This window comes from Capsicum annuum, unplaced genomic scaffold (assembly GCF_002878395.1).
Source record: "Capsicum annuum cultivar UCD-10X-F1 unplaced genomic scaffold, UCD10Xv1.1 ctg3200, whole genome shotgun sequence".
Taxonomy (NCBI): domain Eukaryota; kingdom Viridiplantae; phylum Streptophyta; class Magnoliopsida; order Solanales; family Solanaceae; genus Capsicum; species Capsicum annuum.
The window spans coordinates 251,759-262,603 of NW_025838677.1; positions in this window are offsets into that span (position 1 = coordinate 251,759).

Consider the following 10,845-nt stretch of genomic DNA (forward strand, 5'->3'; position numbering starts at 1 on the left):
TAAATAATGTATCGAAAAATAGAAATGACATGGCTTCATCGTTTCAATCCATGCAGTCATCACGTACGATTAGTGTTCAACATTAGCTTCCACTTTCTGAAAATCAACAATACAAAACAAGTTAAGGTTGCATCTAAAATTTTCACACATTAATAGTAAAAACAGTGTATTGCACTACAGAAACAGTCACCAAGTTTAAGCAAAAGAACAACTTAGACACGAGTGAATCATTTTTTACTATTTTAATCAACTGATTAACAGTGACAATGGAGTGAAAATAAAATTGGTTAGGAATTTTAGTATTCACTCCTTGTAGTCTTCGACAATGGAACTCCTTCCGTATACTCACCACTGTCTGCTCTTCCTTGCTTCACGAAAAACATCAGTCCTTAGTTGACGATGTTTTCCTTCTTTGTTTTCGGGATTGGGTTCATCTAGTGATTCAAACCATTCTGTTCAAATTCCTCACATGGTATGACTACACAACTAGTTTCAATTTCACTTCAGTTAATTTTAATGTTACAACTACAAACAGTGATTCCATAATCCAAATGAAATTATAACAGAGATCCTCTTAGGGATCCCCCCATATCTCTTTGAAATTCATGTGCATTTCAAAATTATAGAATCAACTATCTCTAGCCTCATTTTGTGAATTTCCATCTCAAATTAAACAGCCACCATAAAGTTCTATTTCCAGGCATTGATGGAAATTTTAAGGTTTATTCTCTATGATGCCTGGGAGTGGGGGAACAAACCTTGAAATTTCCATGGATGCCTGAAAATAGAACTCTATGATGACTATTTAATTTCGTATAGTTTTTTTCACAAAATGAGGGCTAGAGATTAGTTAAAATCATGATTTAAAAACACACATGAATTTCAGCAACGATTTGGGAGGCAACTTTAATGGGATGTCTGTTATGATTTTATTTGAGATTATGAAATTAGTGGTAGCAGTTGCAACATTATGAGAATTAATTGGATTGAAAATGAAATTGGTTGTGTTGTCATACCATGTGAGGAGTTTGGAATTTGAACAGAATGGTGTGAAAAACCACACGAAGCCAATCTCAAAAACAAAGAAAGGAAATCATCGTCAATTGCCAGAGCGGAAGAATGTTTTTTCTGAAGAGCAGGCAGTGGTGAGTGAATATCGGGAAGGAGCTCAATTGCCGAATTGAAGCTATGAAGACTGTTGGGGAATTGAAGAAAATAGGAGCAATGTATAAGAAGAAGAATATAGTTGCAGGGAACTTCACGTATTTTCATTCATACAACTAAACAAAGTTACATAAGACTCTTTAAATAGGAATAAAAAATAACCTAACCACTTACTGAAAACATGCCCACTTACTAGACACTAATTATCCACTAACCTAAATATTAGCAACTAACAGAGCTATGCTTCAACTAAACTAGGACTCCTAACAAACGTGTTACTCTGCCAACTAACTAGGAAGCACTAACGACCTTTGAATCAATATTCAACACCCCCCATGATTCAAAATTACAAACTCTAAGTCTCTGCCGGAAATGATCATGCTTGGCTTGTGGGAGTGCCTTGATGAAGACATCTGCAATTTGATCCCTTGTACCGCAGAACTTTAACTCTATATCACCTTTTGTTGTCAGGTCACGAATGAAATGATAACGGATGTCAATGTGCTTTGTTCTACTGTGAAAAAACGGATTCTTTGTCATTGCAATTGTTGCCTTGTTATCACAGAATATCGTTGTTGCATCCTTCTGCCGATAGAAAACGTCAATCAACAATCTTTGTAACCATACGGCTTGACATACTGCTGAAGTTACAGCAACATACTCTATTTCTGATGATGATAATGCAACCACATCTTGTTTGTTTGAACTCCAAGAAATTGCTCTAGATCCTAAATTGAAAACATTTCTAGAAGTACTCTTGTTGTTATCTATACTTCCTGCCCAGTCACTATCACTGCACCCTATCAAGCTGAAATCTGCAACTTTGGAGTACCAAATCCCGAAGTCAACAGTCATAGCAATATAACGGAACACTCTTTTGGCAGCACCAAGATGTTGCTTGGTAGGACAATGCATATACCTAGACAACATACTCACAGAAAACATAATATCAGGACAAGTATGTGTTAGGTGGTTCAAACCTCCAATCAAGCTTCTGTAATGACTAGGATCGGCAAGATCTGTGCCATCTTCAGGCTAAAACTTTTTATTTGCATTCATGGGTGTGGCAGCCACTTTACAATTATGCATACCAAACTTGAACAAGAGGTTTTTTGCATACTTCATTGATGAAATAAAAATCCCGTTATCTACCTGTTTCACTTGAAAACCAAGAAAGTATTGCAAAATACCTAAATTTGACATTTCAAACTCCTTCATCATGCAAGATTTAAATTCAGCAACTAAAGTTTACCAAAAACTGACCATCAGAAAATTGTACCTTTTGGTAAAGGATCAGACGATTAGGAAAAATTCAAATGGTTTATCATTTACTTCAAAGGGGCTCTAAAAATGTTTATGTCTTTTATAATCGACTACGATAAATATGAATTATATACTAATGTCTTCATTGATGATTCAGTATATAGACTTATTATCAATTTAAACTGAGGTCGATTGTCGACCAAAGCAAGATTCTATGCTCAACTTACTGAATATATGAACAGTTTAAAATAATGACAAAAAGGAGAAATTAAATTAAATAAAATTAAAGTATGTTTATTAACATTATTTAAACATTGTAAAGCAATTTAGATTCATCAATTGTGACACCTAATTACTTTTGAACGTAATCAAGTGTTATCTAAGGCACGTTGTAGTCGTAGATCATTGAGATGAGACTAAAAGGAGAGAATTAAAATAAAATAAAATAAATATGAATCATTCAAGCACTAAAGAACAACTACATATCATGACATGAGACTAGACGAGTGTAGTGAGCATAAGTAAGAGTGATGGTTGTCACTGTGGGTGTTCAATGGACAAGTAGTGCTTGACAACAAGAAGTCCTTTTCAATGCAGACGTTTGTTCTGAGTAATTGGTTGTTACTATCATTACTCTCCCTTATACTTATTTGATAGAGTGTCAAATTATTTTGTACTCTCATATGATGATATTTAGTCACTTTACATTGCATGAATGATGTTTATTTATTTATTTTATTTTATTTCTCCTTTTTTAATCTCATCTCCTTTTAAAATAGACTTAATTGGTCGATACATGACTATTAACATAGTCTGGTATAGATAAAGATAATTATCTATAATATATGCAAGATATCATCATAGGTCTATTTTCAAAGGATGTGAGATTGACAAAAGAAGAAATAAAATAAAATAAACATCATTCACGTAATGTAAAGTGACTAAATATCATCATATGAGAGTACAAAATAATTGGACACTCAATCAAATGTGTATAAGGGAGGGCAATGGTAGTAACAACCAATTACGCAAAACGAGCGTCTGCATTGAGAAGGACTTCTTGTTCTTAAACACTACTTGTCCATTGAACCCCTACAAGTGACAACCATCACTCTTACATATGCTCATTACACTCGTCTAATCTCATGTCATGATATCTAGTTGTTCTTTAGTGATTGGATGATTCATATTTATTTTATTTTAATTTAATTTATTTCTCTCCTTTGTTAGTCTCATCTTAATGACTACGACTACAACGTGCCTTAGATAACACTTGATCACGTTCAAAAGTGATTGGGTGTCATTGATGTATCTAAATTGCTTTACAATATTTGAATGGTGTTAATTGACATACTTTAATTTTATTTTATTTAATTTTTCCTTTTTTGTCATTATTTTAAACTGTCCATATATTCAGTAATTTGAGCATAGACCCTTGCCTTGGTCGATAATCAACCTCAGTTTAAATCGATAATAAGTCTATACAATGAATCCTTAACGAAGACATCAGTATATAATCCATATTTATCGTAGTCAATTATATCCTTAATATTTTCTATCTTATATTTAATGAAATAGTCTTTAGAAATGTTTAAACATATTGTACTAGTGAATCATCAACAAAGACATCAGTATATAATTCATATTTAGCATAATCGATTATATCCTCACTATTTTCTTTCTTACGTTTAATGAAACAGTCTTTAGAGAATTTGAAACACACTGTACTGATGAATCATCAACAAAGGCATAAAGTTCATTATACATAAATGGAAAAAGAAAACACGAACTTGTTAAATAAAAGTTCATTTCATGAAAATATACAAATTTTGGGACAAAATTCTGAAGAAAAAAAAAAGACAAAAAGAAAACCTTTCATTTACAAAATGGGGCCAATATGAAAGCTTCCGCAGTCAACTACATCGTTCTAAACTACACTAAATTAGGAGGAAATATAGGGTGATGAGGTTATAAGGGTCCAAGTGGAGCCTCTCAGCTATGGCCCAAAGAAAATGGGTCATCCACCGGAGCTCCATGTCTAGCCGCCGTTGATCAGCGACAAGACCCTGGAAAAGAAAATCCAGGTCGCTCCTCAGACGGAGCAAATCATGGTTGTGGGTTGTCATCATCCTGCGCATGAGATGAAGAAGGTACCTGCTCCTTATTATTTTTTCTCTACTCTTGTCTTTTTGCTCAGTGTAGTAAAAGTGGGTTTAGAATCGACCACGACTCTCTTTAAAAAGACCAAAGGAGAATAAAATCGACCAATAGAAGCTATACACGTATAGAGGAAAGGTGAAAAGATGTGGGGGAATAGGTAACGAAAATTCGTAGCAGTCGCGACAGTCGAGTCGCTTCAAAATAGTGCCTTTTTTGAAGCATCATTATTACATTGAGTTTCATTAATAGACCACTCGAGAGGTGTATTATTTATTTTGTACTTTAAGCTATACTCTGTAGACCACACATAGATCTTTTATATATTATAAGTCTAGTCGATGTATAATGTGTATAGTCGATTTCATACATAATAAAATTTAATAGATAAATTTGGATAGGTTTTTTCAAAATGACACCTTTTCCAATGTTTCATTATTATTTTGAATTCAACAGTGTATGAAGAAAAGGGTTTGGTCAATAGACAACGTGAAAGGTTTATTATACACTACGTATTAAATATTTACTCTGTAGACTAAATATTGATTTACTATATATTATGAGGCTAGTCGATTATTGTAGTGTATAATCTATTTAGTATATAGTATATAATAAATGAATTAGGATCGATAATGCACAAAAAAATATCGATTTTGAATGCAGTTCATTACCTTTGAATACAAAATACACATTACAAATTGTTCAGTGCATTTGACAAAACAAAAAAAATACAACGCCAATTCTATTTTCCTATGTTAAGGCTACATGTTATTCTCTTATGTCCCGGCTTTTTGTACTTGGAGCACTCATTCCTTTTCTTGGGCCTTAAAGACTCCAACACACCCTTAACATATTTCACCCTCCTCCTCCCTAGTTTGGGATCAAAATTGGGTGAAAGAACTTGCATTTCTAAATACTCCCGCGCCACGCTCCATTCTGACTCTAAAGGTACTACACAAATAGGTTCCAGGTATGAAAGGAGGTATGATTCTTTAGAATATATGAGCAAAGAGTAGTGGTAAATACTAGTACCGTAATCGTCCCCGTGCTTCAAACGCAACGCTGCCATTGTATGAGCGTATAGCAATTTCACCAAGTCGTACTTTCTTTAAGAACAAGACCTTTTTGATAGATTACCTTTGGTGGAAGGACCACAACCAAGCACGGTGAATTCATCGGTGCTTCCATTTATGTTGCTCATATACAATTTGTCTTCCTCGGTTATGTTTTTCCTCAAGCTCTTCTCATCTACGGGAACAAATGAAGTTCTTGAATTTTTCACCTCCGTATACCTCTTCTTGAATATTTTGCCAAACCTATGTGCTATTGGATTAAAGATGTCCGCCACTGGATACTCTCTTTCATCGAGCAATATTGCGTTGAGCAACTCGGCGATGTTTGTGGTCATGACATTGACTATATTACCTAAAAAGTGAGCGCGAATCCACTTTTTAAATCTAATTTCATGCTCGAGGCAAGCTGCTCTGCGGGAGCATTTTTCTTTAAGGGCATTAAAGTAGTCATTAAAATCCTCCAATGTGTATACCTTGGCCGCATGGTAGTAAAAATAGATATAATCTGCACAATGGTGATTCGTTCGAATATTTTCACTAAGATGCCTCATACAAACACCATGATACGCAAACGGATAATGCTTTGTGAGGCTGTTGGCTATGCTTACGTGTCTGTCGAAGATAACGCATAATTCTGATTCGTCGACAACAATGGCCTTAAGCTTCTCAAAGAAGAAGCCCCACGACACATCATTCTCTTTATCCACTACACAATATGCTAAGGGGTAGATATGTTTCTGCGTATCTTATGCGACAGAGGACAGTAGCACACCCTCGTACTTGCCGAACAAATGCATGCCATCAACGGTAATGACCTTTCTCATGTATGCATATCCATAAATGAAAGCCCCAAATGCCATAAAGTAGTACATAAACTTGCCCGACTCCTCCTCGACCATGAGGTAATTTATAGACCCAGGATTGAGGCTATTAAAAATATATAAAAAAAAATGGGCAGCACTTCATATCTGTGCTCAAGTGTTCCTCAAACTATGTTCTTCGCAATAGCGCCTGCCATCCAACACTTCCAATAGCCTAGCTTGCTATGTAGCTTCCTAAATACGATCCTCTAGAGCTCTTTCAAGCTTGGACCTTTGTTGTTGTTGGGTACTATGTAGTTTTGATGATTGACAAACTGACACATGAATGAAACATATTACTTGAGTTGGTCCACGCATAGAAAAGCAGATTTTCTGTTTCACAGATAGATGCAGATAAGATTTCTTAAAGACAAGAATGAATAAGCAAGCCTAATTCTAATATACTCAAGTTACTGATCATGTGGGGAATATAACAATTTGAATTTGATTCAAACACTTAATTTAAGGGAAAGCAATTTGAGTTGAAAAAGGAGTCCTACGTGAAGAAGGAGTTTCACTTCTGACTATATCTTGAAGAGTCCTATGTGTGGGAGTCCTACGTGAAGGAGTTTCACTTCTGAGTATATCTTGAAGAGTCCTATGTGTGGGAGGAGAAAGATTCTGATAAATAAACATGTGTTGATTTAAAAGATTTGGAGTTTTATTACAACACTAAGGAGACAAGAGATGGAATTAAAGAAAGAGTCTCACTTTAAGTAGAACTCTATGCAATGAGAGTTCTAATTAAAGGAGGACTTTGAAATAAAGAATGATTCTTTGAATAGCTATTCTTAAATAGAAGATGCATCAGTCAGAATAATTCACACACTTACAAAGCAGAAAAGCACAATCAACAAATTGACTTCAGGAAGTGCTACTCAATCACTGAAGAAACATATTGAAGAACCTGCTCCTAAGTATAGAATCTAGCTAAGAGTTTTAGCGTTGATTTTTAGAGTTAGTCATTGTGTTTGAACTATTGATGTAATATTAGTTTCAGTGTGTTATAAACTAAATTAGGAGCTAGTCTTTGAGTTGGGGAAAACTCAGAGACTACAGGAAAGCATACCTTGGGAGGTGTGTGTGTAGTTAGGAATTAAAGTTTATAATTCCTAGTTGTTGAGTTATAGGGATTAGAGTTTATAATTCCTATTTGTTGGTTTCAAGAGTTTTGTAATCAGTCGTTGTTGAGGCTCAAAATTATTTAGTGAACTTAGGGATAAATCCTGTAGAGGTGCAGGTCGTAGTTTTTTATACCTTTTGAGCCAGGTGTTTTCCACGTAAAAACCATTATGTTCTTTACTTTTTGTTTTGAACACATCACACAACCCGTTCCATCGATAAGCAACAGTTAGGCAAAAATAAGATAATCAGTAAAGTATGAACTCTAACAGTTATCGATAAAAAAGTTCAAACAAAGTGCGGCAATGACATCCATGGTGACATTCTTGTTCTTTCTCCTGACATAATCAACACCACAACTATGCTCTCCCATGTACTTGTGGATTTGAAACCAACCTAATGCTCTATTTGCACATGCATGCACCATCCACCGGCAAGTAGGATCTACACACCTCACCCTGAAGTATTTCTTACAACTCTTCTCTGTTGTGTAATTGAAATACATTTTCACCGATGCCTTCTTCAAGAAAAGGTTCAATGTTTTCTTGTCCTTGAATGTTTTTCCTACTCGAAGATTAGTGTCGTCCGAGAAAGAGTGGCTTGCTTATGGTCTGAACTACCCCTCTTCAACTCCTCCATACACCTCTTCTTCAAAATCTTCAGAATTATCCCATTTATGACCACCCATGCAATCGTATTCCATTGATGTATCATCCACTACCGGGGCTGGGGGTGGAGATGGGGCGGGGCTGGGGGTGGAGATGGGGCTAATGTGGAAGCTTCTTTCCGGGAACTTCCAATAACTTTAACCTATAATATAGGCTTGGAATTCTTAAAATCAATGGAAAGCATGTATAATTCCACGTGCCTATCATTCCTTATAACGTTGGATAGATTTTTCCTCTCTCGTTCATTACGTAACTAATGACCACATTGCTTGGATCACAACTTAATTCACCGTTCTCCATTATGCTTTTAACCAAATCGGTGTATAACCATTGCGATGAAGGGCAATGGACATTGTCTCCTTAGATGAGGTTTTCCAAACCCAATATTTAGGAGTCTCCTCTCATTCACCAGAAAATACACCACCAACAACCACATATTCTATAATAGATCTGATATACCTCGATGATAGTATTTAATAGACCTAAATAGAGGTTTATGATCCTAGACTTAATAGACTGTAGTCTTCTTCTTCTTACCTGCTTTCCGTACAGTACTTGATCATGCCTTTTTTGACAACCACCGGAATAATCCAATAGATTACAGCTTAGAAACATCCTGAGAAGTGTTGGAATGTTGCTATTGAGCCTAGAATCAATTTCAAAATGCGGGACTGATTTTCAAGCTTTTTGTATGAAAATAGATGAAAATATTGGGCTAAAAATATGAGAAAATGGCTTAAAACAATGGAGGTAATTTAACTTTCTGATGAATGACGAAAAAATCAACAAAAAGTTATCGAAAAATGGATGAAAAATCGCGGGAAAATTGGCAAAATGGTGATTGGTAGTGGAGCTTGGTTGAGAAGCTTGAGATTTAAAAAAAAAAAAAAATATCCAATATTTATATTTTTGGACATGAACTAAAGTGTAGTTTCTAAAAAATAGGGACTGAAATGGGAATGGGACTGAAGTGCATACTTTTAAACTTGAGTACTAGGGTTAGCATTTTTTGGTGGACCCATTAGGGTGTTCATTTTCTCAATTTTTCAATACTTTAGCATTTTTCGGTGGACCCATTAGGGTGTTCATTTTCTCAATTTTTCAATACTTTTATCTAAATATCAAAATAAGTTTTCAAAGTGAACTTTTAGCAAACTCTCCCAAGTAATTGTACAAGAAGTTACCTTCATGAGGTAACAAATTCTCAAGGAATATTGTTATCATAGTTATCACTGTCTAAATTTACCTAAAACTTCTTTTAAAAGTAAATATTGCTACATTGTGTTCCAACTCTTTGCCTCTTACATATATCTATAATCTATAATCTTTAATATATTAAAAGTGTGAAAACCCTTAGAAAAGTGATTTAAACTTTTTGCCCTTCATTAAAAGTCTTTGTTTTAGACAAAATCGTCTTTCACTATTTTTCTAATATTTAAAAATTGAAAATTAATTAAATATATTTTTGGGAAAATCTACATATACGGTAAATAAAAATATAAAAAGAAAGCTCTAAAGTATATAACAAAAGGAAATATTTAATAAAACTTTTACTTTGGAAAAGTTTTTGTCGATAAAATAGGAAAAAGAAAAACTCATAGTTGTGCCATTATTATTTTAAAACGGCGTGGAAAAAATGACTAAAAATAGGAACGGGTATAAAATTGGTAAAAAGAACTAAGAATCGACTATTTTTGTTTGGGTTTTGTTTGTTTGGAATGAAAATATTATTATCTTCTTATGTAATTAATTGCTAAGAAATAAAATTGTTAATTATTAGCTTATACAAAAAAAAATTTACAACTCTATTTAAGTGATATTTTCAGTCAAATTTTACAAGAAACATAAATATTGGCTTATTCTATTTATAATTTTCTTCTTATTTTGATTTAAGTCATATTATTGTATTCATTAGCATCATCCTCTTTGCCTTTCTTTATTTGATTTTCAGTTCACTTACTTTTGTTTGTCTTTACTTTTGCAGGTTCCAAAACGTACGTAGGGGAAAAATAAATTCATGTATAGAATTTTCTTATTCAATGAAATCTTGATAGTATCTATGATTAAGATGATAAATGTGTTTGTGATTTGAGATAAGTTTTTAAAATTTTAGTATATTTTTGAAGTTTACGATTACAAATACAAAAGTAACGATCCAGTAACCACTTGAAATTTCTGATGGTAAAGTGCAAAAAATCTTTGAGAAGTAAAGTGTGAAGGATTTTTTAGAAGTGATTAGAACTTTTTGCATTTTATTAAAAATCTTCGTAATAAATAAAATCGTCTAATTTTAAATAATTAAAAGTTACAAGTGCAAGGCGCGTGCGCCTAAACTAGTTATATTATATACCAATAGTTATTAATGTTTTTCCAAAATTCTATTCTTAAAGATTTCTGACGACGATCGAAGTTACAAGTGAAGATGCAAGTTTAGAAAATGTATAAGCTCATTGTTATTTTGCTAAGAACGTTATGTAAAACTTGACATCATATTCTAGCTTGGGATGTTAATTGGTTAAGTTTTTTCTTGTTTAGCAA